Raw genomic sequence first — 25,824 nt, 5'->3', positions numbered from 1 at the left:
GTGACACCATAAAAGTCCTGGAGGAAAACCTTAACAGGAAATTCTCAGACATTCCAAGCAGCAACATCTTCACTGATATGACCCCAAAAGCAAGGGACATAAGGGGAAGAAGAAACAAATTGGACCTCATCAAATTAAAAAGCTTCTGCGTGGCTAGAGAAAACAGCATTAAAATGAAAAACAACTATCCGTATGGTAAAAAAAAAAATTGCAAATGATACCTCAGATAAGGGTCTGATCCCCCAAATATGTAAAGAACTCATACAACCACACTCTAGGAATACAACCCAATTAAAAATTGGACAAAGGACTTTAACAGACACTTCTCCAAGGAGGACATACAGAGGGTCTAGAAACATATGAAAAGATGCTCAATGTTGCTAGCTATCAGAGAGATGCACATTAAAACCACAATAAATTACCTCCACAAACCATTGAGAATGCTTATCATAAACAAAGCAACAAACAAGTGTTAGAGAGGTTATGGAGAAAAGGAAACCCTAGTGCACTGTTGGTGGGATTGCAGACTGGTACAACCACTATGGAAAATAGTATGGAATTTACTCAAAAAAACAAAAACAAAAACAAAAACAAAACAACTAAAAATGGAACTGCCTTTTGATCCAGCAATTCCACTACTGGGATTATACCCTAAGAACCCAGTAACCCCAATCTAAAAGAACCTATGTACTCCAATGTTCATAGCAGCACAAGTTATAATAGCCAAGTGCGGGAAGCAACCTAAGTGCCCATCAGTAAATGAGTGGTTCAAAAAACTATGGTACATTTACAGAATGGAATTCTATTCAGCAGAAAGAAAGAAGGAGCTCCTACCCTTTGCAAGAGCATGGATGGAACTGGAAAGCATTATGCTAAGTGAACTAAGCCATTTGGTGAAAGTCAAATACCATCTGATCTTAACTTTAATAGGAACCTAATCAACAAAATTAACAACCAAGCAAAATATAACCAAACACTGAAATTGAGAATACGCTGACAGTGAGCAGAGGGGAGAGGAAGGGGATTTTAGGGGAAAAGGGTGAAGAGTTTGCAGCAACAATTATAAAGGACACATGGATAATAACAAGGGTGGGTGGAAACAGGGGAGGGAGGTTGGGAGGACGTGGTGGTGGTGGGGTGAAGAAAAAGGCAGAAAAGTGTACTTGAACAAAAATTAAAAAAAAAATGTTAATTATATATAAAAAAATAAAGCCCGAGACCGGATGGTTTTACAGGAGAATTTTACAAAACATTTAAGGAATAGCTAACCCCTATTCCTCACAATATTTTCCAAAAACTCCCAGAAGAGGGAAGACTCTCAATCTCTTTACGAAGCCAGCATCATCCTAATCTGCAAACCAGATAAAGCATAACAAATAAAAAAAAAATAATAAGTCAGTGTCACTGATGCACATAGATGCTATATTCCTCAACGATATATTGGAAAACCACATCCATCAATACATTAAAAAGGTCATACACCATGATCAACTGGGATTCACCCCAGGGATGGTAGAATGGTAAAATATTCACAAATCAATAAATGTAATAATCCCATAAAAAGGAAAGCAAAAATTATTTGATCACATCACACATGCAGAAAAAGCATTTTATGAGGTATAGCACCAATTTATGATTAAAATATTCTGCAAAGTGGGAGTAAAGAGACCATACCTCAATATAATAAAGTCCATATGCAAGAGACCTATAGCCAACATCATACTCAATAAACAAAAACTAAAATCTTTTCCATTAAGATCAAAAGTGAGACAAGGATGTCCACTTTCATCACTTCTATTCATCATAGTATTGGAAATCCTAGCCACAACATTCAGACAAGAAGAAGAAATAAAAGGCATCCAAATTGGAAAGGAGGAAACAAAACTGTCATTTTTTTTTGCAGATGACATGATAGTGTACCTAGAAAACCCTATAGAATCCACCAAAAACTACTCAATCTGGAAGAATTGGAAGAACAGCAGGATACAAATTCAATATTCAGAAATCAAAGGCATGTTTGTACACCAAAAATGAAATATCAAAAACTGGAATCAGAAAAAAAATCCCATTTGCTATATCAACAGGAAAATTAAAATACATAGGAATAAATCTAACCGAGGAGGTAAAAGACCTGTACTCAGAAAACTACACAACACTGAGGAAAGAAATTAAGGAAGACATAAACAAATGGAAGCTTATTCCATATTCATGGATTGGAATAATTAACATCATCAAAATGTCTATACTATCCAAAGCAATTTATAGTTTCAATGCAATTCTTATAAAACTACCGATGATATATTTCACAGATATAGAACAAACACTTCAAAAATTTATATGGAACCATAAACAACACTGAACAACTGCAGCAATTTTGCAAAAAAAAGAACAAAGTAGGTGGGATTCCCATACCTGACATCAAACTATGTTACAACATGACTATGGTATTCAAAACATTCTGATACTGGCATAAAAAGAGACACATAGATCAATGGAACAGAATAGAGAGCCCAGAGGTTAACTAAAGTCTCTATGGTCAATAAATATTCAACAAAGGGGGTAGAATCATAAAATGGAGTAAAAGTACCCTCTTCAACAAATGGTGTTGGGACATCTGGACCGGTACATGCAAAAAAGGAAGAAAGAAAAAAAAAAGAAAAGAAAGAAGAAAGAAAGAAAGAAAGAAAGAAAGAAAGAAAGAAAGAAAGAAAGAAAGAAAGAAAGAAAGAAAGAAAGAAAGAAAGAAAGAACGGAAGGAAGGAAGGAAGGAAGGAAGGAAGGAAGGAAGGAAGGAAGGAAGGAAGGAAGGAAGGGAAGGAAGGAAAGGAAGGAAGGAAAGAAACTCGACCACCATCTTACACCATACACAAAAATAAACTCAAGATAGATAAAAGGCTTAAATATAAGTCACGATATCATCAAAGTCTGAGAGGAGAATATAGGCAGGAAAATCTCAGATATTACAGCCAGCAATATTTTCACTGATATATAACCTAGAGCAATAGACATAAAGGAAAGAATAAAAAAATGGGACTTCATCAAAATAAATTTTCTACATGGCTAAAGAAAACATTAGCAAAATGTAAAGGGAACCAACTGTATGGGAAAATATATTTGCCAATGATATCTTGGACAAGGGTTTGATCTCCAAAATGTACAAAGACCGCACATGACTGCACACCAGGAAGACAGACAATCTAATTTAAAAAAATGGACAAAAGACCTAAACAGACACTTCTCCAAGGAGGACAAACAGAGGGCCCAGAGACCTATGATAGGATGCTCAGCATCACTACCCATCAGAGATATGCAAATTAAAACCACAAGATACCACCTTACACTGGTCAGAATGGCCATTATAAACAAATCAGAAAACAATAAGTGTTTGACAGTATGTGGAGAAAAGGAAACCCAAGTGCATTGTTGGTGGGAATGCAGACTGGTGCAGCTACTGTGGAAAATAGTATAGAATTTCCTCAGAAAGCCAAAAATAGAACTGCCTTTCACCTGGCAATTCCACTGCTGGGATTATATCATAAGAACCCTGAAACTCCAATCCATAAGAACCTAGGCACCCCAATGTCCATAGCAGAACAATTTGCAATAGCTGAGAGCTGGAAGCAACCTAAGTGTTCATCAGTAAGTGAATGGATCAAAAAGCTATACCACATTTACAGAATGGAATGGCATGTTGCAGAAAGAAAGAAGGAGCTCCTACCCTTTGCAACAACATGGATGGAATTGGAGAGCATTATGCTAAGTGAAATAAGCCAGGTAGTGAGAGACAAATACCATATGATCTCACCTTTAAGTGGAACCTAATCAACAAAACAAACATGCAAGCAAAATATAACCAGAGACATTGAAATTAAGAACAATCTGACAGTAACCGAGGGGAGGTGTGAAGGGATAATGGGAGAAAAAAGGGGAAGAGCCATCAAGGAATATGCATAAAGGACACATGGACAAAGCCAAGGTGGGTAGGTTTGAGGGTGGGAGGTTGGAATGGGTGGGGCTGGGGGCTTCAGGGGTGAAAATGGAGACAACTGTACTTCAAGAAAAATAAACAAATAAAAAGAATGGATGAAAGAAGGAATTTCTACCTTTTGTGACAGCATGGATGGAACTGGAAACTATAATGCTATAATGCCAAATGAAATAATTCAATCAGTGAAAGAGAAATGCCATAGGGTCTCACTTAAAAAGGAATCTAATGAACAAAATAATAAGCAAAATAGAATCAGAGACATAGAATCATAGAACAGACTGACAGCTGTAAGAGAGAGTGTTGCAGCAGGTACTGATTGAAAGAAGGTGAAAGGATTAGGTAAAGAACGTATATGAAAGACCCATGGACATGGACAACAGTGTGGGGGTTGACAATGGAAATGGATGGGGGCGCTGAGTGGAGGGTGTAAAGGGGGGGAATTGGGACAAGTGTAATAGCATAAACAATAAAATGTTACAAAATAAATGAAGATCTGGGATATTAAAGTTTTACTTGTTACTTTTTTAAAACTAGGGTAACAGTGGATCCTTTAGTTTAATTTTAGAGTGGATCAATGTCAGTAGTTTTAACCAATGCACCTTGGTAATGTAAAATGTAACGAATTGGGGAAATTGAGTGTGGAATGCCTGTGGACTCTTTCTAATATCTTTACAATTTGTCTGTAAATCTAATATTATCCCAAAATAAAAGGGTTTATTTAAAAAATGGATTTTCTTTGCTTTTTAAAGTATATTTTATTTATCTTGCTATTAAAGTTTTCCCATTTTTCTCCCATTTATCCTCCTCTGCCCTGCACCCCCATCCCACCAGCATTATCCCCCTGCCTTAGTTCATGTCCATGGGTCATAGATATATGTTCCTTGTCTTCTCCATTTCCTATACTATCCTTAATCTCCTTCTGCCTATTTTGTACCTACAATTTATGCTTCTTATTTCCTACATCTTTGCCCCATTCTGTTTCCTCCATCTTCTCTACTAATAACCCTCCATGTGATCTCCATTGCTGTGGCTCTGTTTCTGTTCTAATTGTTTCTTTAGTTTTTATTTTATTTTAGGTTTTTTTTTTTTTTTTTTTTTTTTTTTTTTTTTTTTTTTTTTTTTAGGTTTAGTTGTTGATACTTCTGAGTTTGTTGTCATTTTACTGTTCATAGTTTCTGATTTTTTTTCTTAGATAAGTGCTTTTAAACTTTTCATGTAATAATGACTTGGTGATGATGAACTCCTTTACTTTTATCTTATCTGGGAAGCACTTTATCTGCCCTTTGATTCTAAATGATAGCTTTTCTGGATAGAGCAATCTTGGGTGTAGGTCCTTGCTTTTCATGACTTTGAATACTTCTTTCCAGCCCCTTCTTGCCTGTAAGATTTCTTTTGATAAACCAGCTGATAGTCTTATGGGAACTTCTTTATAGGTAACTGACTCCTTTTCTCTTGCTCCTTTTAGAATTTTATCCTTATCTTTAATCTTGGGTAATATAATCATGATGTGTCTTGGTGTGTGCTTCCTTGGGTCCAAATTCTTTGGGATTCTCTGTTCTTCCTGGAAGTCTATTTCCTTTGCCAGATTGGGGAAATTCTCCTGCATAATTTGTTGAAATAAGTTTTCAATTTCTTGCTCTTCCTCTTCTCTTTCTGGCACCCCTATGACTTGGATGTTGAAACATTAAATTTGTCTGGGAGGTTCCTAAGCCTCTCTTTTTTTGAATTCTTGTTTCTTCATTCAGTTCTGGTTGAATTTTCATTTCTTCCTTCTGCTCCATACTGTTGATTTGAGTCCCAGTTTCCTTCTCTTCACTCTTGGTCCCCCGTATGTTTTTCTTTATTTTAGTTTTCATAGCTGTGGGATGCCCCATCTAGCAGAGTTCTCCACATCACTGCAGATGAGAATAACTAATCCTGGACACAACCTATTTTTTTTTCCAGTGGGGAATTGGGTGGTGATTTCCTCTAGTGGAGAATGTCCTGAGCCCTTTTCTGAAAAGGCTTTTATTGGGATCGGTAGGTGCAGGGATATACAGCATACATGCATAGCTCATCAATGTCCAAAGGCTATAACTATATATATAACTATATAACTATATATATATATAACTATATATATATATATATATATAACTATATATATATATATATATATATATATATAACTATATATAACCATATATATATAACTATATATATATAAAACCAATGTTATCTATAGGTGACAGTTGAAGAAACACAGAGATCTTGTTCAAGTCAAGGTCTGTTAGACATGCAGGAGCCAGAGGGTTGTTAAGGCATGTTTCCTATGATAAGGAGCTTACTCCATAGGCTTTGAACTTAAACATCTGGTTTATACCAACAGGGCTATAGAAAAGCAAAGCAAGCTTCAAAGGATACAATGTATACTTCAGGTGTGATTTCCCACAGGAACCCTCAGTGTTAGTATTGGGTCCTGCCTGCCACCTGCATGACTGGCTATCCAATCCAGACTTACAGGCAAGGCCTTGCTTGCATGGGGCTACAGTCTCTGAAACCACACAAAGGTCCCTAACACATAGCCTTCACATTTTGCTCTATTTTGAAACCATACTCAACCATTTCTTTGAGCATCCTGATCATTTGTGTTTTGACCTCTGCATCTGATAGGTTGGCTATCTCTTTATTGCTTAGTTCTTTTTCTGGAGTTTTGACCTGTTCTTTCATTTGGCCCATATTTCTTTGTCTCAGCATTCTTGTTACCATGTAAGGGGTGGAGGCTCAGGTATTAACCAGAGTGGGACAACCCACTTTGCTTCATTGTGGCACTGTGTGGGGGCAGGAGTTAAAGAGGGAAAATGCCACTTGCTCAGTTGCCGGCCAGCTTTCAATCACTTTTCCCAGTACCCACAAGCAAATTGGGTCCTTGTGGTGTTGGTTTCCAGGTGGGTGGGTTTGTGTACATTCTAGGACCCTGTGGGTCTGACCTCCAGTGAACTCTCCCGTGAGACTGGGAGTGTCTCCCACCATCACAACTCCAAGTTTTTACAGCCATAGATTGTGAGGCTTTCTTTTCCTGAGCTGGAACCTTGGGTCGTGTACTTTGTCCAACTCCTCAGTTGTTCCTCCCAGTTTATCTGCATGCAAATTTGGGACTGTCAGCCACTGCCTCTCTCATCCCAACATCCAGTCACTGCCTTGCAATGTGTCCTCTCCACCCCAGCTGCCCATCTCCACCCCTCCTACCAGTCTGAATGAACACTTCTTCTTTAACTCCTTGTTGTTGGACCTCCATACAGTTTGATTCTATGACAGTTCTGGTTATTTTTTTTGTTTTTAAATTTGTCGTTGTCTTTCTGTTGGTTGTGCAAAGGGAGAAAGTGTCCACCTATGCCTCTATCTTGGTTGGAGGTCCTTCAATTTTTGATTATTGACTTTGTATACCACTGTTTTGCTGAATTCACTTATTATGTCAAGTAGTTTTCTCATGGAGTGACCATTATTTTTTAATCAATGTACTCCCATAGTCTTGTGAGAACTATTTAAGTTTCACTCATGTCACTTAAACAATAAATAAATAATAAAGCATTATCACATTTTAGTCAATAAATATAATATATGCAATGTAACTGACTTGGGATACAAATTTAACAACTTCTGTTTATTAAAACAGAATGCACACAATGATAGAAGACATTTGCAATACAGAAATCATACAAAAACTACTATATAGAATATAAAAGGAACTATACATCAGTAAGAATGAGATAGAAAAATAGATAAATCAAGAAATATTTGAGATGAAACTTTGGAAAGAGGAATTCAAATGGCTATTAAACATATAAAATATGTTTATATTTATTAGTATATTTATTAGAACTAATATTTATTAGTATATATTAAACCACAATGAGATATACATTGAGAATGTGAGTAAAGTTTTGTGTTTTCTTTTTTAGAATGTCTTTATTTGAAAGTACAAGAGTTCCAGTCTTTCAGAATTTTTTTTCTTCCAGAAAGTAAAGTGGCAGTGCCTGTAATTTTGGATTGTCGTAGCCTTCCTCAGTGCACAGCAATGAGATGGAATTTTTAAACCTACTTAATTGAAGGAGGAATTACTGAGCAGGTGATTGAGCTGTCCCCAAATAAAACCAATTAATATTTATTTATTTAACAAGTTTATTAATTTGCTATATATTGAGTTAAAAGCTTTCACTCATCTGCCATAAGTTTTGATTGAGGATTCTAAAAATGTATTTAACAACATTTTTATGAGAGCATATTACATAATAATTCAGGTAAATGTACACAGAATTGTTTATTATTTCTTGGATAAAAAGTAAAACATCATTACTATATAGGAATAATTTATATCCCTGGTGAAGAATACTAGATTCAAATAGTTTGGTCTGCTTACAAACTTGTGTTTGGCCATTAAATGTTACTTCAAAGCCTCCTCTTTCAAATTGACAGAATGTATGAGAAGACTCTTCCTTCACGCCTGTATAACTTTTGCCATCAAAGCACTTTACCAGCTTTTGTTCTATCACTTTATCTGTCTCTGACATTTTCCAGGTATTTCTCTGTAGTGAGAGCATAGCTTATACATAATGTCCCTGAAATCCCATGTGTGCAGAATGCCTGGTTGTAAGAAGGAAATTCTAATAATTGATAACTTCCTGACATGGTGACTGCCAGAAAGCTAATTCTAGAAGAAATGCTGAGTGCTAAGATCTTTTCAGACAAAAGATTTTAGTGCCAAGAGCCACAGATGAATATCAGGAGACATAAGTTCTATGTCTAGCTCCTACTATTTGACATCTTGGAGAGGTTACTATAACTATCTTATCTTCCAGATCTTAAACAGTGAAATAAAAATAATGTCAAGAGGCCTGATGCTGACCTAGATTTTCCAATATAAAAAAATCACAGGTTGGACTTGATTAAACTAGAAATCTTGCAAAGGACTAGATATGTTTAAAATTATTTAAAAATTTGTAAGTTACAGTTTGTTGAAATACATATTTTGGCTAGATGTAAAGGGGAATATTGCATTGTAAAAGGTTTTATAGAGGACAAATTAATAATATCAGAGCTTTATAAGAAGAAATATGTATTCTGCTTTACACAATAAGGAACCAAGTTAGTTTCTCTGAAATCTCCATTTGTTTTCTGCAACTAGGAAGCTTTTTGGCCTTGAGCAAGTTACTCAGCTTATCAGTGAATAGTTTGTTCTAGATTATTATTAAGCTCCCTTCAGAGTTACTCAAAATCTCAAATATTGTAACCTAAATGTATGATAATATTGTATCTAATTGGTCTCTTTTATAAAATCACATGATTTTTTTGTAGAAAATGTGTATGATAATACATGTAGTTATAGCTTGAAATTCTGTGAATAAATTTCACATATTCATTAAGACTCATAGTAGCAAACAATGAATCCTGATTGGAATCACTGTATTGTTTTAGGAGCCATCATTCAGATAAAACGCCTTTAAAATGCAAACAATAGCATGCAAAGTAGAGATTCAGAAAATTAGTAGAAAGAAGGTTAATCTGAATACGTTACTTGAAATCAGTAACCCCATAGGTGAAGTAACAGACTGAGGGATTGAGAAAGCAAGAAGCTACCTATTGGCAATGGGTTGCCATCTTGAATGTAGCCAAGGTGAATAGTGACTCAAGATATTTTACCATCTGTTAGCTGCTTTGTGGCCTATGGACAATGAGTTAGCAGTCTCACTTCAAACCCAGATGATTGGAAGTCCATCTTCCAAATAATGTCAATATGGTTGGCTCAAATGACACCCTTTTTGGCAAAAAAGAATTTCAAGGATCTAATATACACATGTTCAACTTTTGGTTTCCTTCTGTACAACTTTCCTACAGACCCAGGCAAAATACCATACAGAGACCTTATCCAATGCTTCTTGTGTTTAGGGCACACATTTAAGGACACCACTGTATTTCTGAAACTGCTCATCAACGACATCTTTTTCTACATGAACAAAATTTTCTAAAGGATGTCAAAAGGAATGAAAAATAAGTAAGAGAAATGACAATAACATAAAAAGGATGTCTGCAGTAGAACCTAACTAGCTTGTCACACCCAAACCATATCTTGATAACCGCAAATAAGTTATACTTACTGGAAGTAGCAAAATATTCCTTACATTTTGAATATCTCTAAGTTTTTTCCTAATCATTTTGTACTTTAAATAATGAAATAAATTTAGATTGATTCCTTTTGTAAAGATAATAATTTTGGAAGGTGAATAGTCAAGTCTTGATTTTTTCTATTTTTAGTTCATATTTTTATGTATAACTTTCATAAAGTAAGGCACATAGACAACAAAAATTGAAAAATAAAAATGTATAATGTGTTTCACATTCACACTTGCTGTAAGTAAATTCTTAATTAACTTCTCTGAACCTAGCTGTCATTGTCCAATACCTTTGGAGTTCCTATACCAAACTACTTAGTGTGGTGATTTGTAGGACACTGGCTAGAACCGAGAAAGAACTTTATATATATGCGATACGTTTTTTTGGTTAAACATTTTAAAAAGGCTGCTCATATCCACCAGTCAATGCCTCTCTATTTTCCACATTGACAGGAAAACAAATAAGGGAAGAGTAAAAAGATTGCCAATTGATTAGTTGATTAACAGTATTCTCAATAAAGATAAAAGGGAAAAAATAACTAATGTTCATCTTTTTTCTTGTTTCATCCTGTAAGATTAATCATACAGTGGGAAACATAATCCAAATGCCATATATTTTTTAAACTAAATTCATTTTTATATTGAAATTATTACCAAATTCTGAATATTGGTTTATTATATTCAACAATTGGATAAAAATATAAAATAAAGGTAAGATTATGGTAGTTAATATACATAATATTATTTTATACATTACTTTTGCTGCTATTGTTAAAGATTACCTAAAATAACTTATTCCTGAGTTTTCAGATACATGCATCAGATAAATCTATAGGAATGGAACCACAAAAACTCTATAGGTGAACATTAACAGAAGGCTAAAAATATGAAGAGATGCAATATTTTTAGATGAGAAGACTTAATCTTATGGTTGTTAATTTTCTCCAGGGTAATTTTAATAATTCAAACAATCCTAATCATATCTAATTTTACTTTCTAGCACTTTATAAAGTTAATGTATAAATATTTATATTTTAATATCACATATATAATTTATATGAATATTTTGTATATATGATGAGAATCATAATATAAAATTAGTGAGTGAGGTACAGAAAGGCAGGACAACTATAACTGAAGAACAATACATTAAAACTGTGATATCAGCACTGGATGTAATAAATGTTTTAATTTTTATAAAAAATGACATTTATCTTCATTAAAGTAGTAATCTACCACTCTTTTTTGGCTTTTAGCTTACCTATCTGTGTTTTTTTCCTCTCCCTGCTCTACTGAAATGACATATGACATCATGTTAAAAACCTATTATTGATAGGTTAAACATAATCTCATGTTTTCATAGTCATATACACATATAAAAATACACACACATGTGAAAGGTTTGGGATATTGTTTTATAGAAAATATTATACCATACATACTTACTGCATTTTATGTCATGGTAATGTCTCTAAGTAAATAGGTATATTTACTTAAAATTTTATATCTGTAGCACTTAATTATTTTAAATGGTCACAAAAAGTTCCATCATGTAGACAGACCACAAGTATATTCAATCATTTTCTTTTTTTTTAGATTTATTTATTTATTTTTTAGAGAGGAAAGGGAGGGAGAAAGAGAGAGAGAGAGAAACATCAATGTGCAGTTGCTGGGGGCCGTGGCCTGCAACCCAGGTATGCGGCCTGACTGGGAATCGAACCTGTGACACTGGTTCACAGCCCACACTCAATCCACTGAGCTATGCCAACCAGGCTTGCACCCCAATTTTTATAGCAGCACAATTTACAATAGCCAAGTGCTGGAAGCAACCTAAATGCCCATCAGCAAATGAGTGCAACAAAAAACTATGGTGCTTTTACCCAATGGAGTTCTACACATCAGAAAGAAAAAAGGAGCTTATACCCTTTGTAATAGCATGGATGGAACTGGACAGCATTATGCTAAGTGAAATAAGCCAGGCAGTGGGAGACAAATACTATATGATCTCACCTTTAACTGGAACATCAACAAAAGAAAAAAGAGAACAAAATATAACCAGAGTCATTGAAATTAAGAACAACCTAACAATAGCCAGAGGGGAGCGGTGAGGGGATATTGGGGAGAAGGGTTTTCAGGAACTACTGAAACCCTTCAGGAACCCATGTGTTTCAGAAACACATGGACAAAACCAAGGTGGGGCATGGAAGCAAGGGAGGGAGGTGTGTTTGGAGGGGCTGAGGGGAGGGGTGGGGAGAAAATACAGACATCTGTAATTGAACAACAATAAAATAATTTAAATAAAAAATGAACCGGAAAAATAAATGAAAATATGTTCTATATCTGTGAAATATGTCACTGATATTTTAATATGGTTGAGATGATTCTATAGATTGTGTTGGATAGTATGGATATTTTAATTATATTTATTCTTCCAATGCATGAACACTTTATATGCTTCCAATTATTTGTGTCTCCCTTGATTTTTTTCTTCAGTGTTTTGTATATTTCTGAGTACAGGTCTTTCACTAACATGGTTAAGTTTATTCATAGGTATTTTATTTTTCTTGTTGCTGTGGTAAGTGGGATTTTCCCCTAATTTATCTTTCTGATTTTTCATTGCTGGCATACAAAAATGCTTTCAGTATGTGAATATTTACATCCACCCAACTTTTTTGTCATATTCACTTATTAGGTCAAGTAGTTTTTCAGTGGAGTTTGTAGGGTTTTCTGTGTATATTATCATGTCATCTACAAATAATGACAGCTTCCCTTCCTCTTTTCCAATTTGGATGCCTTTTATATTTTTCCTGTCTGGTCACTGTGTCTAAGACTTCTAATACTGTGTTGAATAGGAGTGGTAAAAGTGGACAGACTTGTCTTGTTCTTGATCTTAGTGTAAAAGCTTTTAATTTTTACCTGTTGAGTATGTTCTTGGCTGTAGGTTTCTCCTCTATGACCTTTATTATGTTGAGGAATACTCTCTATACTCCGACTTTGCTGTGTGTTTTGATGATAAATGGGTGCTGTACCTTATGAAATGCTCTTTCCGTATCTATTAGTATGATCATGGGATTTTTGCCTTTTGTCTTTATTATGTGTTGTTTTACATGTATTGATTTGTGAATATTGTACCATCCTTGCATTCTAAGGGTGAATCCCACTTGATTATGGTGTATGATATTTTTAATATATTGTTGGATGCATTTTACCAACATTTTGTTAAGTACTTTATGGTCTATGTTCATTCATGATATTAGCCTGTAGGTTTCTTTCCTTTTTTTTTTAATTATATTTTAATCATTGTTCAAATACAGTTTTCTCCTTTTTAATCCCAATCCATTCCCCCGTCCCACCCACCCCACTTCCCTCCCATTACCACCCTCCCCTTAGTTTATGACCATGTGCCCTTTAAGTTTGTTCCTGTGAGCCCTTCCCACTGACCCCTTAAATTCCCTCTTCTCTCCCCTCCAGTCACCATGAGCCTATCCTCTATTTCAGTGTCTTTGGTTATATTTTCCTTGCTTCTTTGTTTTGTTATTTAGGTTCCTGTTAAAGGTGAGATCATATGGTATTTGTCTTTCACTGCCTGGCTTGTTTCGCTAACCATAACGTCTTCCAGCTCCATCCACGCTGTTGCAAAGGGTAGGAGCTCCTTCTTTCTTTCTGCTGCATAGAATTCCATTGAGTAAATGTACCATAGTTTTTTGATCCATTCATTTACTGATGGGCATCTTGGTTGCTTCCAGCATCTAGCTATTGTAAACTGTGCTGCTATGAACATTGGGATGCATAGGTTCTTTTGAACTGGTGTTTTAGTATTCTTAGGATAGAGTCCCAGCAGTGGAATTGCTGGGTCAAAAGGCAGATCCATTTTTAGTTTTCTGAGGAAGTTCCATACTGCTTTCCATAGTGGTTGTACCAGTCTGCAGTCCCACCAACAGTGCACTAGGGTCCCCTTTTCTCCACAACCTCTCCAACACTTGTTTGTTGCTTTGTTTATGCTGGCCATTCTGACTGGTGTGAAGTGGTATCTCATTGTGGTTTTAATTTGCATCTCTCTGATAGCTAGCGATATTGAACATCGTTTCATGTGTCTTTGGATTTTCTGTATGTCCTCCTTGGAGAATTCTCTGTTCAAGTCCTTTGCCCACTTTTTAATTGGATTCCTTGTCTTCTTAGAGTGCGGTCTTGTAAGTTCTTTATATATTTTGGAGATTAAACCCTTGTCTGAGGTATCTTGGCAAATATGTTTTCCCATACACTTGGTTCTCTTTTAATGTTGATACTGTTTTCTTTAGCTGTGCAGAAGCTTTTAATTTTGATGAGGTCCCATTTGTTTATTCTTTCCTTTATGTCCGTTGCTCTAGGGGACACATCAGTGTAAAGTTTCTGCGTGAAATATCTGAGATTTTCCTACCTACGTTCTCCTCTAGGACTTTAATGGTGTCACGTTTTATATTTAAGTCTTTTATCCACCTTGAATTTATTTTTGTATATGGTGTAAGTTGCTGCTCAAGTTTCATTTTTTTGCACGTGGCTGTCCAGTTCTCCCAACACCATTTGTTGAAGAGGCTATTTTTATCCCATTTAATGTTGCTGCCTCCTTTGTCAAATATTAATTGACCATAGAGACTTGGCGTTATTTCTGGGCTCTCTGTTCTGTTCCATTGGTCTATGTGCCTGTTTTTATGCCAGTACCAGGCTGTTTTGATTACAGTGGCCTTGTAGTATAGTTTAGTGTCAGGTATTGTGATCCCTCCTACTTTACTCTTCTTCCTCAAAATTGCAGCAGCTATTCGGGGTCGTTTATAATTCCATATAAATTTTTGAAGTGTTTGTTCTATGTATGTGAAATATGCCATTGGTAATTGAATAGGAATTGCATTGAATGTGTAAATTGCTTTGGGTAGTATGGACATTTTAATGATATTAATTCTCCCAATCCATGAACACGGTATATGTTTCCATTTGTTTGTGTCTTCCTTGATTTCTTTCTTCAGTGTTGTGTAGTTTTCTAAATACAAGTCTTTTACCTCTTTGGTTAGGTTTATTCCTAGATATTTTATTTTTCTTTTTGGTATTTCAAATGGGATTTTTTTCTTGATCTCTGTTTCTGACATTTCATTGTTGGTGTACAGAAATGCCTTTGATTTCTGGATATTGACTTTGTATCCTCCTGTTTTGCCAAATTCATTTATTAGGTCAAGCAGTTTTTTGGCAGAGTCTATAGGATTTTCTATGTATACTATCATGTCATCTGCAGACAGTGAGAGTTTTGTTTCCTCCTTTCCGATTTGAATGCCTTTTATTTCTTTTTCTTGTCTGATTGCTGTGGCTAAAACTTCCAGTACTATATTCAATAGAAGTGGTGAAAGTGGACAGCCTTGCCTCGTTCCTGATCTTAGTGGAAAAGATTTTAATTTTTGCCCATTGAGTATGATGTTGGCTGTAGGTCTCTCATATATGGCCTTGATTATGTTGAGGAATGCTCCCTCTATTCCCACTTTGCTGAGTGTTTTTATCATGAATGGGTGCTGTATCTTGTCAAATGCTTTTTCTGCATCAATTGATATGATCATATGGTTTTTGTCTTTGCTTTTGTTTATGTGATGTATTACATTTACTGACTTGCAAATATTGAACCATCATTGCATCCCTGGAATGAATCCCACTTGGTCGTGGTGTATAATCTTTTTAATGTATTGTTGGATGCGGTTTGCCAGGATTTTGTTGAGGATTTTAGCTTCGATGTTCATCAGTGATATTGGCCTGAAGTTTTCTTTCTTTGTTGTGTCTTTATCTGGTTTTGGAATTAGGATGATGCTGGCCTCATAAAAAGAGTTTGGGAGATTCCCATCTTTTTGGATTTTTTGGAACAGTCTGTGAAGGATAGGGGTTAGTTCTTCCTTAAATGCTTTGTAGAATTCTCCTGTGAAACCATCTGTTCCCGGGCTTTGTGTGTTGGGAGTTTTTTTTGATTACTGCTTTCATTTCTTTTGTTGTTATTTGTCTGTTCAGGCTTTCTGCTTCTTTTTCATTCAGTTTTGGAAGATTATATTTTTCTAGAAAGTTGTCCACTTCACCTAGGTTTTCAAATTTCTTGGCACACAGTTCTTTGTAGTTATTTCTTACAATCCTTTGTATTTCTGTGGTATCTGTTGTAGTCTCTCCTCTTTCATTTCTGATTGTGTTTATTTGGGTCTTCTCTCTTTTTTTCTTGATGAGTCTGCTTAAAGGCTTGTCAATTTTGTTTATCTTTTCAAAGAACCAGCTCTTGGATTCATTGATCCTTAGAATTGTGCTTTTAGTCTCTATGTCATTTAATTCTGCTCTGATCTTGGTTATTTCCTCCCTTCTGCTTGCTCTGGGCTGCCTTTGTTGTTGTTCCTCGAGTTCTTGTAGACGTAGGGTTAGGTTGTTTGTTTGGAATGTTTCTAACCTTTTTTTGTGGGCCTGTATCACTATGAACTTCCCTCTCAGGACTGCCTTGGCTGTGTCCCATAAGTTTTCGGTTGTTGTGAGTTTGTTTTCTTTTGTTCCCAGAAACCTTTTGATTTCTTCCCTAATATCATTCTTGACCTATTCATTGTTTAATAGCATGCCATTTAATCTCCATGATTTTGAGTGTTTTTTGTTTTTTTTTCCTTGGGATTGGTTTCTAACTTCAGTCCCTTGTGGTCTGAGAAAATGCTTGGTATGATTTCAATTTTCTTGAAATTCTTGAGGCTTGTTTTGTGACCTATCATGTGGTCTATCTTTGAGAATGTCCCGTGCACATTTGTAAAGAATGTATATTTAGCTGCTTTTGGATGGAGGGCTCTGTATATATCAGTAAAGTCCATTTCATCAAGGGTATTGTTCAATGCCACAATATCTTTGTTGATATTTTGTTTAGAAGATCTGTCCATTTTTGATAGTGTGGTGTTAAAATCTCCCTCTATAATTGTGTTGCTGTCCATTTCTTTCTTGAAGTCCTCTAAGATTTTCTTTATGTATTCTGGCGCTCCTATGTTGGGTGCATATATATTTACAATATTTATGTCTTCTTGATGTATTCTTCCCTTGATAATTATGAAGTGACCTTCTGGGTCTCTCTTTATGGACTTTTTTTGGAAATCTATTGTCTGATATGAGTATTGCTACCCCGCCTTTTTTTTCCTGTCCATTTGCTTGGAAGATTTGTTTCCAGCCCTTCACTTTCAGCCTGTGTACGTCTTTTATCCTGAGGTGGGTCTCTTGTAGACAGCAGATATGTGGGTCATTTTTTCTTATCCAATCAGCTATTCTATGTCTTTTGATTGGAGCATTTAATCCATTTACGTTTAAGGTTATTATTGATAGGTACTTATTCATTGTCTTTTATGTATGTGCGTTCCTCTCCCCGCCCCCTCTCTCTTTTCCCTCCCCTCCTTAAAGCAGTCCTTTTAGAATCTCTTGCAGAGCTGGGTTGGTGGAGGTGTATTCTTTTTACTTCTTTTGTCTGGGAAGCTTCTTATTTGGCCTTCTATCTTGATCGAGAGCCTTGCTGGATAGTGTAGCCTTGGTTGCAGCCCTCTGGTTCTCATTACCTGGAGTATTTCTTGCCATTCTCTTCTGGCTTGAAGTGTTTCCATTGAGAAGTCAGCTGTTAGCCTGATTGGGGCTCCCTTGTATGTTACTTCCTTTTTCTCCCTTGCTGCCTTTAAGATTCTCTCTTTGTCTTGAAATTTTGTCATTTTAATTATGATGTGCCTTGGGGTGGGTCTCTTTGGGTTCTTCTTGATCGGGACTCTCTGTGTTTCCTGGATTTGTGTGACTTTTTGTCTCATCAAATTAGCGAAGTTCTCCTTCATTACTTGTTCAACTAGGTTTTCGATCCCTTGTTTTTCTTCTTCTCCTTCTGGGATCCCTATTATACGGATATTATTACGTTTCATATTATCTTGCATTTCTCTTAATCCCTCTTCATTCTTTCTGAGCCTCTTTTCCTTTTCTTGCTCTTTCTGGATGCTGTTTTCTACTTTGTCCTCCAGCTCGCTAATCCGATCTTCTGCTTCATCAAGCCTGCTTTTCATTCCTTCTACTGTGTTCTTCAGTTCAGAAATTGTATTCTTCATTTCCTGTTGGCCTTTGTTGAGAGTTTCTATTTCCTTTTTCATGTTTATATAGTTTTCAGTGAGATTGATGTAGTTTCCCTCTAATTTCTGAAAGCTCATTGTGAGTTCATTGAACTTCCTGGTAATCATTGTTTTGAACTCACTATCTGATAGTTGAGTTGCCTCTATTTCATTTAGGATTTTTCCTGAGGCTTCCTCGTTTCCCTTCCATTGGGAGTTGTTTCTTTGTTTTGTCATTGTTCGTGGGTTTCTTCTTTTTTTTTTTTAACAGAAACCTTATAGCTTTTTTTTTTAAAGATTTTATTTTTTATTTATTTATTTTTAGAGAGGGAAGGGAGGGAGGGGGAGAGAGAGAATGAGAGAGAGAGAGAGAGAGACATCAATGTGCGGTTGCTGGGGGTTATGGCCTGCAACCCAGGAATGTACCCTGGCTGGGAATCGAACCTGGGACACTTTGGTTCCCAGCCCACGCTCAATCCACTGAGCTACGCCAGCCAGGGCTGGTTTCTTCTTTTTTCTTCTTGTTTGTTAATTTGATCTGTTCTAATTCCCTTTAATTATGGTGTGAACTTCTGTGGTAGAATATTTGTGAGATTCCGTGGTGCAATCTCCTTCATGTATGCTGGTGCTCACAGCTTCCCCCTACTCTTTTTTTGTGATCAGTTGGAGGAGTAAGGCAAAATGGTTTAAAACAGCAAGACAGTATACTATGATATTTACTTTAGCAGCCAGTAGAGAAGAGAAGGGTTATCCTTTGGCTCCTTATAGTGTTAACCATGATCCTCCACCCCACTATCCACGTTTTAGAAAGGATGGAAAGAAGGTGAGACTCTTATTGGGGACGAGAGGATTGTTAGTTGGATCTAGAAAGCTGTGAGGCTGTGGGAGGTCAGATTCTAAGGTAGGGTTGGACTAAAGATTAGTATATAGGAGTAGTGAGTAAAAGAATAGAGACAACCCCCACAGTATTATAGTTCAGAAAACTGCAAAGTGGGCTGAGATCAGGTAGGGGTATTGAGAAGCATTTACAATTGTATAGACTAGGTCTTACTAGCAGTAATAGTAAAGTGACAGTCTTGTGGCAGAATCACTGAGGTCTAGATAACAAGAATAAAGAGTATAGAACCTTGAGAGGTGTATTAATGGAACACAGATGAAGGATAGTAACTTATCAACACCTTGTGACTGAGATACCAGGAGGAACCTATCAAATGACAGTATAACCAGCCAAGCAAAGAAGATTATACAGAAAGAAAAAGAATACCAAAATATTATTAAAATAAAAAATGTTGGAAGAGTGAGAAAAAGATAATACAAATTTATAGTAACTTGCCAGATTAATAAAAAGGGAAGAAAAGCAGAAGATGTAGTGCAGGAGAGATAAATTGGAGTGGAAAGAATAATATTAGGATGAATGGAAGAGAAACATAAGGGATTGCAAGATAAAAATAATAAGAATTGAAAATAAAATGTCACGTAAAACACAAGATAAAATCAATCAACCAACAATAGCCAGAGAAACCAAACAAAGCCAAAAAAAGAAACAGACAGGCAAACAAACAAACAAAAACAAAAACAAAAAAACCCCTCTTGGTTTCTCACTTGCCAGACCAGTTTTTCTGATCTTGTTGGCTTCAACTGGCTGAGGGACCTTTGAAATGCTTCTCTCTCTCCCAGCCAGACCTCAGCTGGTTTGTCAGGAAGCCTGGGCAATCCCGCACACACTGGCTCTCTGGATCTCATTTCCATGTTCCTCCAGACTCCGGGGTCCTGCTGGTTTCCAGTTCTATGATCCCAGGAGGCACCCGCAATGTTTTTGGATTCACTGCGCCCTCCCTGGGGATCGTAAAAGGGCACGCCCCTCCCCCAAACTTTTGAGATTCGGGGTCTAGGATCGCCCTAAGCGCCTCGCCACGACCCTTCCGGCATCAAAGCACACGAGAGTCAGTCATCCTGACCGGGCTCGCTGCCAAGCCGTTTCCGTGTTCCCCGCCAAATCGCACTACGCCCGGGTGTGGGCCCCTTTCCCTGCTCCCCAGGTCGGGCTGGCTCTAAATCTCTGAGCCACCACTGTAGGAACAGCACCAAGTGCCACGTCCCTCCCAGGATCGCAGTGCGCGATTCAGGCCTCCTAATGAGGTGCGAGGGGAGCGCTGCCACCGATCTGCACTTCCACCGGGCTAGGGTTGCAGGTGCCCTTCTAGGCTGCCCCTGGTCCTGTTGGCTAGTGTCCCTCACTCCTCCCAGGCCTCTGGGCGGGTGTTCACAGTCCCTGGGCTATTTATTCCCAGTCCAACTGTCCAATCTGTTCATTTTAGCAACACATTCTCCCCTGGAGTTGCTCACCCCCAGTATTCCAGGGAGGGAGCAGCGACTTCCCTCTCCCGGGTGCCCTGGGCAGACCCTGGAGCACCCTGGGTGGGCCTGGGGTCTGCACACCCCTAGACCCCGCGCTGATCCCTGGGTCCCTTTTGTCCTGTAGCAGACTTCTTACCATCTGGTTTTCCAGTGAGTGCAATAATTTTTGATGTCCTGCTTTCAAAAGTGATTCGGTAACCTAGTCCACTTGCTCTGTTTCTCCACCGACCCGCGAGTTTCCCTCCTCTTCAGAGAAGCCGAGAAAAACACTGCCTAGAGTAAAGCCGCCATCTTAGACCCCCTATTTTAATTTTTTTGCACAATTTTCTCAATTTTTCCCCACACCATATATTAAATAAACTATATTTATCCCAGTCTGTATGCTGGATTCCTATTTCAAATACTAATTGACTATAAAGATGTGGGTTTATTTCTGGGCTCTCTTCTCAATTTCATTGATCTGTGTGTTTGTTGTTATCCCAGTTTCATGCTGTTTTGATTACTATGGCCATACAGTACAGTTGATATTAAGTAGTGTGATTCCTCTGACTTTATTCTTCTTTCTCAGGATAGCAGTAAAAAAAAAAAAAAGAAAGAAAGAAAATTATAGGCCACTATCCCTGATGAACATACATGCTAAAGTCGTCAACAAGATATTTGCAAACTAAACACAGCAATGCATCAAAATGAATACACCATGATCAAGTGGGATTTATCCTGAGAATGCAATATTGGCACAACATTCACAAACCAATAAATGTGACTTACCACATAAACAAAATGAAGGATAAAGACCACATGATCATATCAATAAATGTATAAAAAGCATTTGATAAAATCCAGCACCATGTATTATTAAAAAAACTCTCAGGGAAGTGGGAATAGAGAGAAGATACCAAAACATAATAAAGGCCATAGTTGACAAGCCCACTATCAGCATCATACTCAATGGGCAAATACTACAAGTATTCCCCTTAATATTGGGAACAAGTGAAGGAAGTTCATTTTCACCTCTCTTATTCAACATGGTACTGGAAGTCTTAGCCCTAGCAATAAGATAAGAAGAAGAAATAAAAGATACCCAAATTGGAAAGTAAGAAGTAAAATTGTGTTTATTTGCAGATGGCATAATAATGTACATGGAGAACCCCAAATGTTCCACCAAGAAACTACTAGAACTAGTGAATTAATTCAGAAAGGTAGCAGGATACAAAATTAATAAACAGAAATCAGTTGCATTTTTGTATGCCAATAAGGAACTAACAGAAAGGGAAATTAAGAAAAAATTCCATTCAAAGTTCTACAAAAAGAATAAAACACCTAGGAATAAACCTAACCAAAGATGTAAAAGACCTATACTTGAAAAATTATAAGACACTGAATAAATTAAGAAGATACAAGTAAGTGGAAACACACACTGTGTTCATGAATAGGAAGAATTAACATTATTAAAATGTGCATATTACCCAAAGTAATCTATAGATTCAGCACAATCCCTATCAACATTCCAATGATATATTTTATAGAACTAGAAAAAATACTTAGAAAAATTATGTGGAACCACAAAAGGCCCCACATTGCTATGGTAATTGTGGTTTAGTGAAAAATTATTTAAACCCAATGTCAAAGACCAATTTGTAAATATAAATAATAGTAATTACATATGGTATGGTCATCTCATCTTTTAAAATATTATACTTGAAATAATTGAAAGATATAACTTTGTGTCTTTTATGCAAATGTGCTTATTTACAAAGGGAAAAGCAGTAGAAGATAATACCAGCTATTGCTTTGGAAAGTTATCAAGTGAGCTTGCTTAAACATCCTTTTAGTAAGTTTTATTGTTTGGGGGCTTTAAAATAAGAAGCCTATCATATCAATTTTAAGTCAGAATGTGAAAACCATTGAAAAAAATTTGAAGCCATATCATCAGTTTCTGTTGATATTCAACTTATGAGTTATTCAACTTAATTGCTAAACACACTGTATTAAGATGGGCAAGATTTACCTCTTTTGTATTTCCATGACTATAGGAAGCATCCTTACACCAGCAAATTTAGGCAGTATTAAGAGGGGGACAAACAGTGTAAATTTATCCCTACAGCTGAAAAACAGCACAAAGTACACATCTTACTGGTGGTTCAGATCATTTTTTTATACACAAAGTATGTAATTTTAACAAACAGATATATAGGAAGCCACAGAAAAACATAGTGTTTTCATCTTTATAGGATGAAAAAACAGAAGAATTTTTCAACCTTTGGAATTTTTTTGTGTTTTTATTAGATATAATTAAAATTGTTTTGTACAAGTGACATTACAACAAGCATAAAGATTGGTGGGGTGAAAGTGAAGATTGTAATTTATCTCTTGTCATTTTTCAAATGTGTCTTGTATAGTAAATGTGAGAGAGTTGGTTTATAACAATATTGTTAAAAATAAAAATATATGGGCTTTTATCTAGATTGTTGGAACATTGTTACTAACAATGCTGCAGCCTAAATTGAAGAATATAAGAGCACATTTGTCACATAGTGCCAACTGTAGTTAAGGACTATGTGTACTGGTTTCATCACATCACCATGTGTTTATATGTAATGAGAAGAAATATTTCAAGTTTGCATATCTGGTAAACAGTAAACTTGCCTTGATTCTCTCAACGTCACCGTTCACTTTCATTTTCCCTTTCTTCACCCCATGACACATATTTTGAATGCACACACCCACACTCAAAACTGGAGATGATATTTCAGGCTGGGTTGTAAGTGTACATTACAAATTTGAACAAGCATGATCTCCTAATTCCTGAGGGTTAACATTCTTTGGGGATGGGGGTGCAAACAGCATGAGGTATCTGTTTCTATATCAATGCTACATAACAAACCATTCTGAAACTCAATTGCTTAAAGTATTAACATACTGGTTGTTCACATACTGGTTGAGCTTAATGGGGTTCACTAATGGATTTGCAGGTCAGCTGGGCAACCTTGCTGATCTTGGCTCCCTCTCATAACTGAGACCTCATCTGGAGCCCCTGGGCTGAAAATGGTCTTTCAGCAGAACAGCCAAAGTTCATTACTATGAAAGAAGCATGAATTTTAATGAACAGTCAGGCTGTTTTTATTACCATGTAGCACAATCTCCTATACCTCATTTACTAAGACATTTCTTAATATTCACACTTCTGTTTTTTATTCAATTCAATGCAAAATAAATTTCTTAATTTAAACAATTCTGCATTCTAGGCAGCTTTGGCCATTCTAAAATGGAAAACATAAATTATATAGTACTCGTTTTGTTCATTTTTCATTTTGGGGATTTTATGTTCAAAGATGCAGCTACAACTGAAACAATTCATCTTTACTATTCTTTCTTTTGAGAATTACCAACACAGAATGGGGTAAACTCTTACCCTGCTCTAATAAACAATATGATCATAAATTTCACAAACTTTTCTATTTCAACCTGAAAAATTGATAACAGAAAATAAAATCATATGATGAGGAGAAGGTATTGTGAGACCTGAATTTCAAATAATTTAAAAGATTATGTTTAAGAAAAAATACTAATTTTAAATGTGCAAAGTAAGTACAAAACTAATATTTACTCAGGATGATAAATAATTAGCAATAAATTACACATTTAAAAATCTGTCATTATCTCAATACTAATCTGTACAGGTTAAACTGATACAAAATTATATTGAAAGTAAACTTTAATTGAAACAAGTAAAAATAATAAACCCATGTAAAACATATGTCAAGTACAATAACTTATGTTTTTTAAAGATTTTATTTATTTTTAGAGAGAGGGTAAGGGAGAGAAACATCAATGTGTGGTTTCCCCTTGCATACACCCTACTTGGGACCTGGCCTGAAACCCAGGCATGTGCCCTGATTAGGAATGGAACTGACAGTCTTTTGCTTTGCAGTCCAGAACCCAATCTACTGAGCTACACCAGTCAGGTCTCATATTATGGTTTAATTTGCATCTCTTTGACGGCTAGTGATGCTGAGCATCCTTTCATATATCTCTGGGCTCCATGTATGTCCTCCTTGGAGAAGTGTCTCTTCAGGTCTGTTCAGGTCTCTTGCCCATTTTTTAGTTCATTATTTGTCTTCGTGGACTGGAGTCATGTGAGTTCTTTTTATATTTTGGAGATCAATCCCTTGTCCAAGGTATCACTAGCAAATATGTTTTACCATGCGGTTGGTTCTCTTTACATTATCCTGATATTTTCCATAGCTATGGAGATGATTTTAATTTTGATGAAGTCCCATTTATTTATTCTTTCCTTTATGTCCCTTGCTCTAGGGGACATATCACTGAAAATATTGCTGTATGGAATGTCTGAGATTTTCTTGGCTATGTTCTCCTCTAGGACTTTTATGTTGTGACTTGTATTTCAGTCTTTTATACACCTTGAGTTTGTTTTTGTGTATGGTATAAGTTGGTGGTGGAGTTTCATTTTTTTTTTTTTGCATGTACCTGTCCAGATGTCCCAACACCATTTGTTGAAAAGGCTATTTTTACTCTATTTTATGATTCTGCCCTTTTTTGTTGAGTATTAATCAATCATAGAGACCTGGTTTTATTTCTGGGTTGTTTATTCTGTTTCATTGAACTACGTATCTTCTCTTATGCCAGTACCAGACTGTTTTGATTGCTGTGGCCTTGTAATATAGTTTGATGTTAGGTATTGTGATCCCTTCTACTTTGTTCTTCTTTCTTAAATTCACTGTGGCTATTTGAGGTCATTTTTGGTTCCATATACATTTTTGAAATGTTTGTTCCATATCTGTGAAATATGTCATTGGCACTGGAATAGGGATTGCACTTAATCTATGACTACTTCACACCATTCCGAATGCCCATCATAACCAAATCAACAAACAAGTGCTGATGAGACTGCGAAGAAAAGGGAAATTTAGTACTCTGTTGGTGGGAATGTAGGCTGCTGCAGCCACTGTGAAAAACAGTGTGGAATTTCCTCGGAAAATTAAAAATGGAACTTCTTTTTAACCCAACAATTCCACTGCTAGGATTATACTTTTAGAATCCCAAAACACCAATTCTAAAGAACCTATGCACCCCAGTATTCATAGCAGCACAATTTACAATAGCCAAGTGCTGGAAGCAACCTAAGTGCCCATTAATAAATGAGTAGATCAAGAAACTGGTACATTTACACAATGGAATACTACATATCAGAAAGCAAAAAGGAAGTCCTACC

Source organism: Phyllostomus discolor, chromosome X (assembly GCF_004126475.2).
Source record: "Phyllostomus discolor isolate MPI-MPIP mPhyDis1 chromosome X, mPhyDis1.pri.v3, whole genome shotgun sequence".
NCBI lineage: Eukaryota > Metazoa > Chordata > Mammalia > Chiroptera > Phyllostomidae > Phyllostomus > Phyllostomus discolor.
Note: the sequence above shows the minus strand (reverse complement) of the source record.